The 13,598-nt window shown below is 39.0% G+C and overlaps 1 long non-coding RNA gene across 1 annotated transcript in view; it reads right to left on the bottom strand.

Moving 5' to 3' along the window:
- Positions 1-13,250, bottom strand: part of LOC134734623 (uncharacterized) — a 75,548-nt gene extending 62,298 nt beyond the window's left edge. Inside the window, exon 1 of the long non-coding RNA XR_010117753.1 lies at positions 13,161-13,250. This is a non-coding gene — a long non-coding RNA (uncharacterized lncRNA). The remainder of the gene's footprint in view (positions 1-13,160) is intronic.
- Positions 13,251-13,598: the final 348 nt, after the last annotated feature.

Raw genomic sequence — 13,598 nt, 5'->3', positions numbered from 1 at the left:
AATTACTAAAAGAAAACTTTAAGAAAACTCTCCAGGACATTGGTCTGGGCAGAGATCTCTCAGGTAATACCCTACAAGCACAAATAACCAAAGCAAAAATTGACAAACAGGATCACATCAAGTTAAATAGCTTCTGCACAGCAACAGAAACAATCAACAAAATGAAGAGACAACCCATAAATTAGGAGAAAATATTCGTAAACTACCCATCTGACAGGGGATTAACAATCAGAATATATAAGTAGCTGAAACAATAGGAAAAAAAATCTACTCATCTGATTAAAAACTGAGCAAAAGATCTGAATAGATATTTCTTAAAAGAAAGTGTACAAGTGGCAAACAGATATATGAAAAAGTGCTAAACATCAGTGATAATCAGAAAATGCAAATCAAAACCACAATGAAATCTCATCTCACCCCAGTAAAATGGCTTTTATCAGGGAATGAGAAATGCTGGTGAGGATGTGGAGAAAAGGGAACCCTTGCACACCATTGGTGGGAATGTAAATAAGTACATTAGTGGTTGTACTAATTTACAACCACTATAGAGAGCAGTTCGGAGGTTCCTCAAAAAATTGAAAACAGTGCTACCACATGATTCAGCAATGCCACTTCGAGTCATATACCCCAAAGAAAGAAAATCAATATATTAAAGAGATATCTGCACTCCCATGTTTATTGCATTATTATTCACAATAGCCAAGATTTAGAAGCAACCTAAGCATCCATCAACAGACAAATGGATAAAGAAAATGTGGTATATGTATACAATAGAGTACTATTCAGACATAAAAAAAGAATGAGATCCTGTTATTTGCAACAACATGGATGAAACTGGAGGACATTACATCAAATGAAATAAGCCAGGAACAGAAAGACAAACTTTGCATGTTCTCACTTAGGAGGGCCTAAAAATTAAAACAATTGAACTCGTGCAGATAGAGGATAAAATGATGGATACCAGAGGCTGAGAAGTAGTAGTGGGAATGTTATAACAAAATACCTAAGGTTGGCTAATTTATTTCAAAAACAATTAAAAATATATTTTTTATAATTCTGGAGTTTGAGAAGTCCAAGGTTGAGGGGTCATATCCGGTGAGGGCATTTTTACTGCATCATAACATGGTGAAGGGCATCACCTGGTAAGAGTGCAGGAGTATGCAAGTTCAGGTTTCTCTTACTTTTCTTACAAAGCCACCAGTCCTCTCATAAGGGCCCCATCCTGTTGACCTTATCTAATCCTAATTACTTCCCAAAAGCCCCACCTCCAAATGTCATCAACATACGAATTTGATGATTAAGATTCCAACACATGAAATTAGGGGGACACATTCAAATGGTAGCATTCAACCCCTGGCCCCCAAAATTCATGTCTTTCTCACATGCAAAATATATTTATTCTATCCCAATAGCCCTGAAGTTTTAACTCATTCCAGCACCAACTCCAGAGTTCAAAGTCTTATCTAAATTATTTAAGAATGAGATTTGGCCGGGCGTGGTGGCTCACGCCTGTAATCCCAGCACTTTGGGAGGCCAAGGTGGGTGGATCATGAGGTCAAGAGATTGAGACCAACCTAGCTAACATGGTGAAACCCCATCTCTACTAAAAATACAAAAAAATTAGCTGGGCATGGTAGCAGGCGCCTGTAGTCCCAACTACTTGGGAGGCTGAGGCAAGAGAATGGTGTGAACCCGGGAGGCGGAGCTTGCAGTGAGACGAGATAGCACCACTCTGCTCCAGCCTGGGCAACAGAGCAAGACTCCATCTCAAAAAAAAAATAATAATAATAATGAAATTCAAGGCATGCTTCATCCTGAGATCCTGAGGCAAATTCCTTCTAGGTATAAATCTATAAAATCAACCAGTCATCTACTTCCAAAATACAATGTTGGGACAGGCATAAGACAGACCTTCTCATTCCAAAAACGGAGAAATAGGCAAGAAGTTAGCAAAAATATGTCCTCAAGCAAGTCCAAAACGCAATAGCGCAGACATTAAATCTTAAGACTCCAGAATAATCTTTTATCCCCTAGACACACTGCTGTTGGCATTGGGGCCACAAAGCTTCAGGCAGCCTTGCCTGTGTAGCTTTGCTGGGCTTAGCCTATGCTTCAGTTCTTTCAGGCTGGTGTTGCATTTTGGTAGCTCTACAGCTTTGGAGTCTCAGTGGTGGTCCTATTCCCATGGCTTGAATAGGCCTTGCCCTGGTGGGGACTTTCTGTGGCAGCTTCAATCTCATATTTCGTTTGACATTGCCCTAAACAGGGGCTCTCAGCAGTGGCTCCACCCCTATGACAAAGCTCTACCTGGGCCTCCAGGCTGTCTGATACATCCTTTGAAAACTAGGTGAAGGTTGCCATGTCTCCACAGCTCTTGCTTTCTGTGAACCTACAGAACTGGCACCACATGGATGCCATGAAGGCTTATGGCTTGTATCTCCTGGAGCAGCAGGTTGAGCCACACCTAGAGCGACTGAGCCACAACTGGGGCAGCTAAAAGTACTGTGCCCAAATATGTGTGGGGAGCATAGTCCTGATGTGGCCCTGGGAAGCAGCCTATTCTCCAAAATCATTCTCCCTTCCTAGGGCTCTGGGCATGTGATGGAAGGGGCAGTCTCAAGGATCTCTGAAATGCCTTCAGGGTTTTTCTCCCATTGTCTTGATTATCCTTTCTATGTAATCTCCTTAGCAAATGGTCACTGGAGCACACCTTTGGTTCCTTTGGTTTCTTTTTTTTTTTTTTTTTTTGAGACGGAGTCTCGCTCTGTCGCCCAGGCTGGAGTGCAGTGGCGCAATCTCGGCTCACTGCAAGCTCCGCCTCCCGGGTTCACGCCATTCTCCTGCCTCAGCCTCTCCGAGTAGCTGGGACTACAGGTGCCCGCCACCACGCCCGGCTAATTTTTTGTATTTTTAGTAGAGTTGGGGTTTCACCGTGGTCTTGATCCCTTGACCTCGTGATCTGCCCGCCTCAGCCTCCCAAAGTGCTGGGATTACAAGTGTGAGCCATTTCGTCTCCTGAAAACGCCCTTTCATTCTCTGCCACACAGCCAGGCTGATAATTTTCCAAGTCTTTCCACTTTGTTTCTCTTTTAATTATATATTCTATCTTTCAGTCATCTCTTTGCTCTCTTGTTTCACTGTAAGCAGTTAGAAGTAGCCATGCAGAAGCCTGAATGCGTTGCTACTTAGAAATTTTTTCCAGCAGATATTCTAGTTCATTGCTCTTAAATTCTGCATTCCACAAAATTCTAGGGCATGCACACAATGTAGCAATGTTTTGCAACTTTACAACAAAGGTGGTCTTTATTTCATTTTCTGATATCTTGTGCCTCAGTTCCATTTGAGACATCATCAGAATGGTCTTTACTGTTTACATTTCTATTAAGATACTGGTCATGACCACTTAGGTAATCTCTGAAAAGCTCCAGACTTTTCCTTAGTCTTCTTCTAAGCCCTCCACCGGAATTGCCCTTAATTCTCCATTTATGGCAATACAGGCTTTTTTTGTTTTCTAGCATTCAACAAACCTGTTCCAGTTTCTATCCATTATCCAGTTCTAAAGCTCATATATTCATTATTAGCCACAGACCTACCTCTTAGTACCAATTTACTATTTTAGTCTATTTTCTGTTGCTATCCAAGAATACCTGAGACTAGGTAATTTATAAAGAATAGAAGTTTATTTCACCCATGATTCTGGAGGCTGGGAAGTCCAAGATCACAGCACTGGTATCTGCTGACAGCCTTCTTGCTGAACTATAACATAGTAGAAGGCATCATCTGGCAAGAGCAAGAGTGTACCAGCTCAGGTCTCTCTTCCTCTTCTTATAAAGTCACTGGTCTCATTATAGGGTCCCCATCCTAATGACCTTATCTAATCCTAAATATCTCTGAAAGGCCCCACTTCCAAATGCCAACACATGAATTTGAGGATTAAATTTCCAGCACATAAAATTTGGGGGATTCTTTCAAACCACAGCATTCCCTAAACTTCAACATTCAAAATGCCATTAAACATTTAACAAACATTATGCACCTACTACTTAGTAGGCTCTAAGGCTTATCTTATATCTAAACACTTTACAGAATCTTTCCTCAGTTTCCAGTTGCACTGGAGTCATACAACAGTGTAACTTACCTTGTCATTATGAACACATATCTCTTATATGCTGTCTTATACAGAAGTTAGGAACTTGAAGTAAGGGGCTGTGTCTACACTTTAGTGCTCCCGTGATGACTGATGAAGTGCCTTATACACATTAAATATAAGTACATCTCTAATAAAAAGTGAACTGATTATTTTTCAACATTGTTTGGGGCTTGAACCAAACCATCAGCATGGTGCTTCTACTTTAAGCGTACCTAGTTCTTATAACTGTTTTTCTTGTCCATATTTTCATCACCACTCGTTATGCTTCTACCAAAATAAAAATCTGGTAAAGCATAGAGATGGGAATGTTAATGAATATCTACTGAATGCCAACTTTTTAAGAAATGAGAAAAGTAAATTATTTACACTTTACTGGAGTGCAGCTTGCCTTTAATGCAAGTTCACTACATTGTTTATTCATTAATTTATTTGTTCAGCAAATATGTTTTGACCATGTGCCAGGCACTGTGCAGCTACTAGGATCAAGGGATGAATAAGATATTTTTCTGCCTTTGAAGGGTTTAAAGATCAGTGATGGAGAAAGAACTATAAATAATTATGTAATGTAAATCTGTATCTGTATTTGCTACTTGCTAGTTGTGTAACTTTGGGCAATTCATGTACCTTCTTGGGACTTGGGCTTCCTCAACTGGTTAAATAAGGGTCATCACAGTGAGGTTGTGCCCCTACATATAGTTATCATTTCATGGTGCAGTACCTGGTAAGTAATAGGTGTACAACAAATGTGGGTTGCATCTGAATGTATAAAATACCAAAGAAACAAGAACACAGAGAAATTAACTCAAAATATGAGGCAAGGAAGTCTTCACAGGGTTCAGACTTGAAGGATGAGTAGATAATTTTCAAGATAAGGAAGGAAAAATAAGTAGATTCTGACTGGGCATGGTGGCTCATGCCTGTAATCCCAGCACTTTGGGAGGCCAAGGTAGGTGGATCACGAGGTCAGGAGTTCGAGACCAGCCTGGCCAAGATGGTGAAATCCCATCTCTACTAAAAATCCAAAAATTAGCCCGGCGTGGTGGCGGATGCCTGTAATCCCAGCTACTCAGGAGGTTGAGGCAGGAGAATCTCTTGAATCTGGGAGGCAGAGGTTGCGGTGAGTCGAGATTACACCACTACACTCTAGTCTGGGCAACAGAGGAATACTCTGTTTCAAAAAAAACAACAACAAAAGTAGATCCCAGAAGTGAAAGCTTTATATATAAAGATCAGCAGAGGTGTGAAAGATCCCATCAAATTATAGAGTCAGTGGATAATTATGCTTAGGGACTCTGAGAGACTTCTGATTACCTAATAGTTCTTCCCAACTTCTACTTTATGGACATACTTTTTTCCTTCTTAATTAAAACATCTTATATCAGCACGTGTTCCATTTTATTTGATTTGATTTTAGAGCAATTACTTAGTCTATTGAATTTATTTTAAATTTAATTTTAAATTCTAGAGTAAGACAGCCACCACCAGGTTTCAGTCATATATGCAAATTTTTAACATATATCCTGCATACATATCAAGAAAGAAATTGGCATCTGAACAATGACTCAAAATTTTCAATTTAACATCATATTTCTGTGTTATTAGAAGCATCTAAATGACAACACATAATTTGGACAAAAATGAAGAAATGTGGCCAAAATCCAGAAGTCTTAAATTATCTCGATGCTTAACAAGATACGAATTAAAATCGTAATAAAATGGTGATAATAAATAAATATTTTTTCATTTAAAAACTTTTATTCAATTTTGGATACTTAACGTTACGTTGATGCAATATATGAATATATTTTTCCTCTACTCATTAGTGCCATTACTCTATAAGACTGTCTAAAACTTATTTGAGTTAATCAGTATGCACTGCTTTTTGTCTACGTAAAAGGTCATATATTCTCAAGCAACTTTTTATTGCCTTTTAAAAATAGGTACTCCTTTGGCTTTTTCCCAGTGATCTGGGGTCCTGCCAATCCTCCACAGATCTTCACATGTTATCATTCTTGGCTCCATGATCACATCAATTATTTTCTTGGCAAATCCAAGATAGAGTTGGTCAAGCCCAACTAGCATAAAAATATGTAACACCCCAAAGTAAATTCCAAGTTGGTTCAAATTCTGCTTCAACTTTAGTTTTTGTTTTAGCCTTCTTCATTTACGTACATCTCTATAGTTACTTTGTTTTGTTATCACGCTCTTCTATACATATATGAAACTGCCAAGAGGCTCAGGGAACAATTTAGAATTATCTAAAGCCCTTAACACTATTAAATCCTACTTTATCCGTGAAGAATAATTATCAAGGTCTAGGGGAAATTATATGGGAATTTACCTATTTACAGTTAGGTCTACTTGTGAGCACCCAGAAGAGTTTTACCCAAGTTCGGATAACAATGTAGAGCAATTCTGAGATAGCTATACAGTTTCCTAGTTTGAGATGGTGGACAGACCTGCAGTTGCCTCTTCTTCATTCTAAATACTCATCGAAATGGCAATATCCATATAAAAATGAATAAATAAGTCCTTAGCAGGACTTGAAACAAAACCAAAAAAAAAGGGAGGAGAAAGAAGGTGACATTAGCAGGCCAGAAAGTTTGATGAAGTCTTGGAAGACAGGAGACGGATTGGATTATATTGCTAAATAAAATCTAGTGGAGTAAATTACAACCCAAAAAAGATACAGTGGAGTTGGGAATCATTTTCCTTAAAAGATCTCGGTGAGTCTCCAAGCACATACAGACAGAAGTGGCTAAGGGGCAGCTATAAGGGTTTGTAACTGGAAGATCGTCCTCACAAATCTGGACTTAGTAGCTCGTCTTCTTCCTTCATATATGAAGCATTTTACTTATTTGACACTTGTGGTGCCCCAGGCCTGTTCATATACTAAAAATAAAAAGCCACTTATTGGCCAGGTGTGGTGGCTTATGCCTGTAATCCCAGCACTTTGGGAGGCCAAGGCGGGTGGATCACGAGGTCAGGAGGTCAAGACCATCCTGGCTAACATGGTGAAACCCTGTCCCTACTAAAAATACAAAAAAAATTAGCCAGGTGTGGTGGCAGGCACCTGTAGTCCCAGCTACTTGGGAGGCTGAGGCAGGAGAATGGCGTAAATCTGGAAGGCAGAGCTTGCAGTGAGCCAAGATCGCGCCACTGCCCTCCAGCCTGGGTGACAGAATGAGACTCCATCTCAAAATAAATAAATAAAATAAAATAAAATTAAAAAGCCACTTATCAATAAGGTTCACCCTTTGACACAGGGCTTGGCAGTCCTCCCATTCAGGGCAGTGGCCTTTTGGGTGAAATGATCTGTTTAACTTCAAAAATTACCCATGCCAACTCTCTGCATTGATGAATGTAGTCCTTTATGCACAAAAATTAGCAGTCAGCCAAGACCAGATGTTTAAGGGGAACCAAGTAGAAGAAAGAGAAAGACAAAAGTGAATAAATAGAAAAACTGACCCCAGAAGAATCAGTAATAATGCAAGGAATAATATAAAACATTAAAAATCCTAATTAGTATCCTCAGAAATTCAAGAATATATTGTATTTACAATTTAAAAAGAGGCTGCTATGAGTTGTTAGAAATACAAAAGAGTTTCTATTTTTTAATGCATTAAAATTTGAAAAGCAATGATCTAGAGCACAGATCCAGAATATCCTGTACCTATCTGTAGAGGTGTTTTAGAAGGAGACAATATAAACAATAAAGGAGTTGAAATAATCAAAGAAATAATAAAAGAAAATAGCTTAAATTTTCCATCAGCTGGAAAAAATACAAATTCAGTTATTGACAAACCCCACCAAATGTTCAGTGGAAAATATATGCACTAAATACATCATTGTAAAATTTCAGAACAGCAAGCATGAAGAGAAAAACTGTAAAAACTTTCAGACAGGGGCCAGGTGCAGTGGCTCACACCTGTAATCCCAGCACTTTGGGAGGCTGAGGTGGGCAGATCATGAGGTCAGGAGATCGAGACCATCCTGGCTAACATGGTGAAACCCTGTCTCTACTAAAAATACAAAAAAATTAGCCAGGCGTGGTGGCAGGCACCTGTAGTCCCAGCTACTCGGGAGGCTGAGGCAGGAGAATGGCATGAATCTGGGAGGTGGAGCTTGCAGTGAGCCGAGATCGTGCTGCTGCATTCCAGCCTGGGGGTGACAGAGCAAGATTCCATCTCAAAAAAAAAAAAAACGTTCAGAGAGGTAAAAAAAAAGTGATTAACCAAAAAGAAGTGAGCATCAGATTAACACAAATGTCCTATGAACAACACACAACACAGTATACAAAAAGACTATAAAGCAATGTTAAACATATAATTCTATATGAAGTGCAGTTGTAGATAAAATTTAACTGAAAAAATAAAGACATTTTCAGACATGAAAGAACTTAGAAAGTTTACTTCTCATCCCTTTTCTAAAGAAAATATTTTGAAGATGTACTCCAGCAATATGAAAAAATAACCAAGAAGAAGAAAAGGAATACAAGGACAGTGTAACCTGACCCAGAGGTACAATGAAAGAAATCTCAGAAAGTAATGAGGACAAATTAGGAGACTAGCGGACTTCATAAAAAAAAATCATTTTATATTAATTGGAGGTGAGTTAAGGATGTTGAGGATGGTAATGTACATGAGAAAATGGATGTAAAATAAATTCATGGTGAAATATAAAGGAAAGTAAAATATGACATTTTGAGCAATTGTTGATGTAATATACATAAATATTATAAAGACAGCATATTATGTAAACATATATATATGTATATATAATCCTTTTTAGTTGGTGTTTGGAATGATATGAAATTATACTGCTTTCTCCATGTGCCTAATCATACGACATGGTTTCACAGAGTGATATTTATATCATTATAATTTTTATATATTTCAGATTTTTATGTTTTTAAATCAAACTATAGACAATATGTGAAAGACTTTTTTATACTTTCAAAACCAAACTATAAGTGACACAAATATAAAAATATCAATATGTAAGTGTAAATTATTATAATTCTGTTTACATGTAAGTTGCTTTAAACTTAAAAAAATGTAAAATGTAATGATTCCACTGACTAAAGTCAGCAGGGGGAAAGAAAAAAAGAAATAAAGGTTAGGTGAGCTGATTTTCTCATCTCACCTAGTATGGGGAAAATAGAGGCAGTCTAAAACTGGTGATTGAAAAACATAGGTTAAGGATAATACTAAGTGATAAAGAGGGCCAATATAAAAACTAACACACTACTTCCAAAAATAACCAACAAGAAAATCAGAACTTGGAAGGGAAATGAGAAGAAGGGAAAGAGTATAAGTACATAAAACTTAACTTTCATTTGGAGATCAATAGATATGATCTCAAATCTTAAGAAAATCAAGAATACAACATATGATTTAGAGATAGGATGGTAAATGTCAGAATGCTAAAAAAAGAAGCAGTTAAAATCATTACCTTTGGAAATCTTTACAGATCAGTAGGAGGCAGTAAAGATAAATTTTACTTTTCATTCATTCCCCTTCTATACATGTTTGAATATTTTAACCAATACATATTGGTTAGAGGTTGGGAACAGTAGGGGACAGAGGGAGATAAAGAGAGGTTGATTAATGGATATGAATATACACTTAGATAAAAGAAATAAGACGTAGTGTTCAATAAATTGGTAGGGTGACTACAGTTAACATTAATCAATTGTACATTCCAAAATACCTAGAAGAAAATAATTTGAATGTACCTAGCTTAACGAAAAGATAAACGTTTAAGGTGATGGGTATCCCAGTTACCCTAATTTGATTTTTGAATGGATCAAGTTATCACATGTACCCTAAAAATATATACATATAATATGTAGCAATACAAAATAAATAAAATTGAAAAAAGTTAAAATTTTTAAATAAAAAAGAATTTCAGTGGGACTTATATGATATAGATTCTTAATTAACATGAAGTGGAATAAGCACAAAATATTTACCAGTGTCTGTTTTTTATTAAATAAATTTTCTAAGCACCTACTGTTTGTGTGATCCTTGGTCTATATTGAATCAGACAGACATGCTCCTGTCATGAGAGAGCTTATTGTCTTCCATAAAGACAGACATTAAACAAATAATTACATAAATAAATTGTTCAGTTACACTTGTGTCGAGTGTTGGGAAGGTTAAATGTATCATGAGAAAATATAACAGAGAAACATAAGCCTGGGAGACTGCTTTGGGAGATTTGTATGCAAGTGTAACAAAATCTGCTTTTTTGGTACTAACATATAACAGCCATTGGACAAAAAGGGAATACACAGTAAGAAAGTGGTCCCTGACCTTTTTGGCACCAGGGACCGGTTTCATAGAAGACAGTTTTTCCTCAGACCCAGGGGCAGGGAGGATGGTTTTGGGATGATTCAAGCACATTACATTTATTGTGGACTTTATTTCTATTATTATTACATTGTAATATATAATGAAATAATTATACAACTCATCATAAAGTAGAATCAGTGGGAGCCCTGAGCTTGTTTTCCTGCAACTAAACGGTCCCTTCTGAGGGTGATGGGAGACAGTGGCAGATCATCAGGCATTAGATTCTCATAAGGAGCACACAACCTAGATCCCTCACCTGTGCAGTTCACAACAGGGTTTGTGCTCCTATGAGAATGTAATGCTGTGGCTGGTCTGACAGGAGGCGGAGCTCAGGCAGTAATGTGAGTGATGCACAGTGGTTGTAACTATAGATGAAGCTTCGCTGGCTTGCCCGCCACTCATCTCCTCCTATGCAGCTTGGTTTCTGATAGTCCCGTCCATGGCCTGGGGTTGGGGACCATTGCAGTAAGAGACAGTTGTTTAACTAAATTAGCTCCCACTTAAACGAAGTTCTGTCCCTTATTCTATATAACTCAAGTCAGAAATAAAAGCATTTACAGAATTTCATGGTTTTAAGTTTTCTGAACTTGAGAAATTTTCCCCCAAAATGAATCAAATCACTTAATTAAAAAAAAAAAAAAATACACTGAAAGCTGACAATTTGGCAATCTGCTGTGAGAGTAGGTAAAGATCACCCCACTTTAACATTTGAAAAAAGCATAGTATTTCCAGAGCTGTCAAGAACTTCAAGTTGTGAAGGAGGTAATTTGATCTCCTGCACTTAAAAACTATTTACTTACGCATTTCCATCAGCTTTCACTCATATAAACTAAGTGTGAGAAGCAGAAAGCATATTTTCATTTAACTGGTATCCAACCAAGATATGGGCTAGTGTGTGCCATAGTTGAGGGTCTTATGACACAAGAAGAGGGCTGGCCAGATAAGGAAACTTGTTCTGAGTGGAAGAGGAGTTTCAGGGAACACAAAGGAAGAATCCATTGAATAATTAGGAGACCGTTTATAATCTTTAAAAAGTGTCATTTCTGGCCCTTACAACAGTCTGGGCCTTCTCGTGTGCCATGTCAGGACTGACGTGATATAGCCAACTGTGGACTGCAGGATCCCAGAGCGGGCTCCCTCAGCCACAGCGAGCCTGTGAGCTTCCTCCTGTTCACCCAACTCAGCTTCCTAGTGCCATACTCGCTGCACACACACCCCGACCTTCATGCCCATTTTTGATATTTCTGGTTTGGCAACCTGTTTTATACAACCATTTCATCAAACTAAGAGAGCAAATGTGGACACCTTGCAACTGGTTGTTCCTTTGGAAAACATCAATTAATGTCCTTTCAAGCTGAAAGCTATATATAAGTAGAGACATTGAGTAGAATACAAAGAACGCATCCATTCTTGTGTGAACCAAGAAAAATTAACTAAGCAAAAGGTTTTCTTTCCCACAAATAAGAATGTTTTATTTCAACCCGTGCACTATTGTTCTTAAGATGACAAATGTAATAATAGGTGAATCAGAGCCTTTTAACATAGAAAAATCAACAGATACTACATTGCTGACTGCCTCTATGTACTTCTCAAACTTAAAAATTTTGTCAAACTGCTAGAAAACTGAAGTTAGAACAATAATTTTAAAGAAAGTTAAACTTCAGATTGACTTCCTTAGAAACTCTACTTAGAAAGTAGAATTTATTTCTCAGTGCTTTTGGTTTGTTTTTTCTTTTGGGGGCTAGAAATTATTTTGTTGTTGTGAAATTATATCCAGTCTCATGATTGTGCTCATAAGCTCTACTTTGGTAAAGAATGGATATTTTGAAACAGCTTGTCCAGAATCACCTTAGAAACGTGTGTAGCAATTGCTATGTGCCAGACTACTGTTTAAATGTTTTATATATATTGACTCATGTAATCCTTATACAACCCTAGAAGTGGGAGGTGACAATGTGCTAGCAGCCCTTACTCGCTCTGGGCGCCTCCTCGGCCTCGGCAACCACTCTGGACGCGCTCGAGGAGCCCTTCAACCCGCTGCTGCACTGTGGGGGCCCCTCTCCGGGGCTGGCCGAGGCCAAAGCCAGCTCCCTCTGCTCCGAGGAGGTGTAGAGGGAGAGGCACGTGTGGGAGCCAGAGCTGCGCGCGGTGCTCGCAGCCTGCGCGGTTCCAATTTCCGGGTGGGCACCAGCTCGGCAGGCGCCGCTCTCAGTGCTGCCGGCTGGTTCCTGCTGGGCTTGATAGGGAGATTAGTTCCCTCTGGGCTGCCAGAGTGCCCGAGCTACATGCGCAAAGTCACGTGGCGAGTGCCATTGAGAAGTGAAGCCTGCTGGGCTTCTGGGTCAGGAGAAGACCTGGAGAACGTTTCTGTCTAGCTAAAGGTTTGTAAATGCACCAATCAGTGCTCTGTCAAAACAGACCAATCAGCTCTCTATAAAATGGACCAATCAGCTCTCTGTAAAATGGACCAATCAGTAGGATGTGGGTGGGGCCAGATAAGGGAATAAAAGCAGGCCACCCCAGCCCAGAGCGGCAACTCAGTCTGGACCACTTCCAGGTTCTGGATGCTTTGTTCTTTTGGTCTTTGCAATAAATTTTGCTGCTACTCACTTTTTGGGTCTGCACTACCTTTATGAGCTGTATGTAACACTCACCGCAAAGGTCTGCAGCTTTACCACTGAAGCCAGGGAGGCCACGAACCCACCAGGAGGAAAGAACAACTCCAGATGTGCTGCTTGTAAGAGCTGTAACACTCAATGCGAAGGTCTGCAGCTTCACTCCTGAAGTCAGCGAAACCGTGAACCTATCAGAAGGAAAAAACCCCAGACACATTTGAACATCTGAAGGAACAAACTCCGGACACACCATCTTTAAGAACTGTAACACTCACCGCGAGAGTCCGTGGCTTCATTCTTGCAGTCAGCGAGACCAAGAACCCACCGATTCCAGACACAGAAGGTTGGTATTCAGAGAGCTTGTGTAACCTATCCAAGGTCATACAGCTGAACAGGTGGCAGTGCTAGCATTTGAACCCAAATAGTGTGCCTCCAACAGCCCTAGTATATAAAGCATGTCTTGTAAGTGCATATCCT

This window comes from Symphalangus syndactylus, chromosome 12 (genome assembly GCF_028878055.3).
Source record: "Symphalangus syndactylus isolate Jambi chromosome 12, NHGRI_mSymSyn1-v2.1_pri, whole genome shotgun sequence".
NCBI lineage: Eukaryota > Metazoa > Chordata > Mammalia > Primates > Hylobatidae > Symphalangus > Symphalangus syndactylus.
The sequence above is the reverse complement of the archived record's forward strand: the minus strand, read 5'-3'. Positions and strand labels throughout refer to the sequence as shown.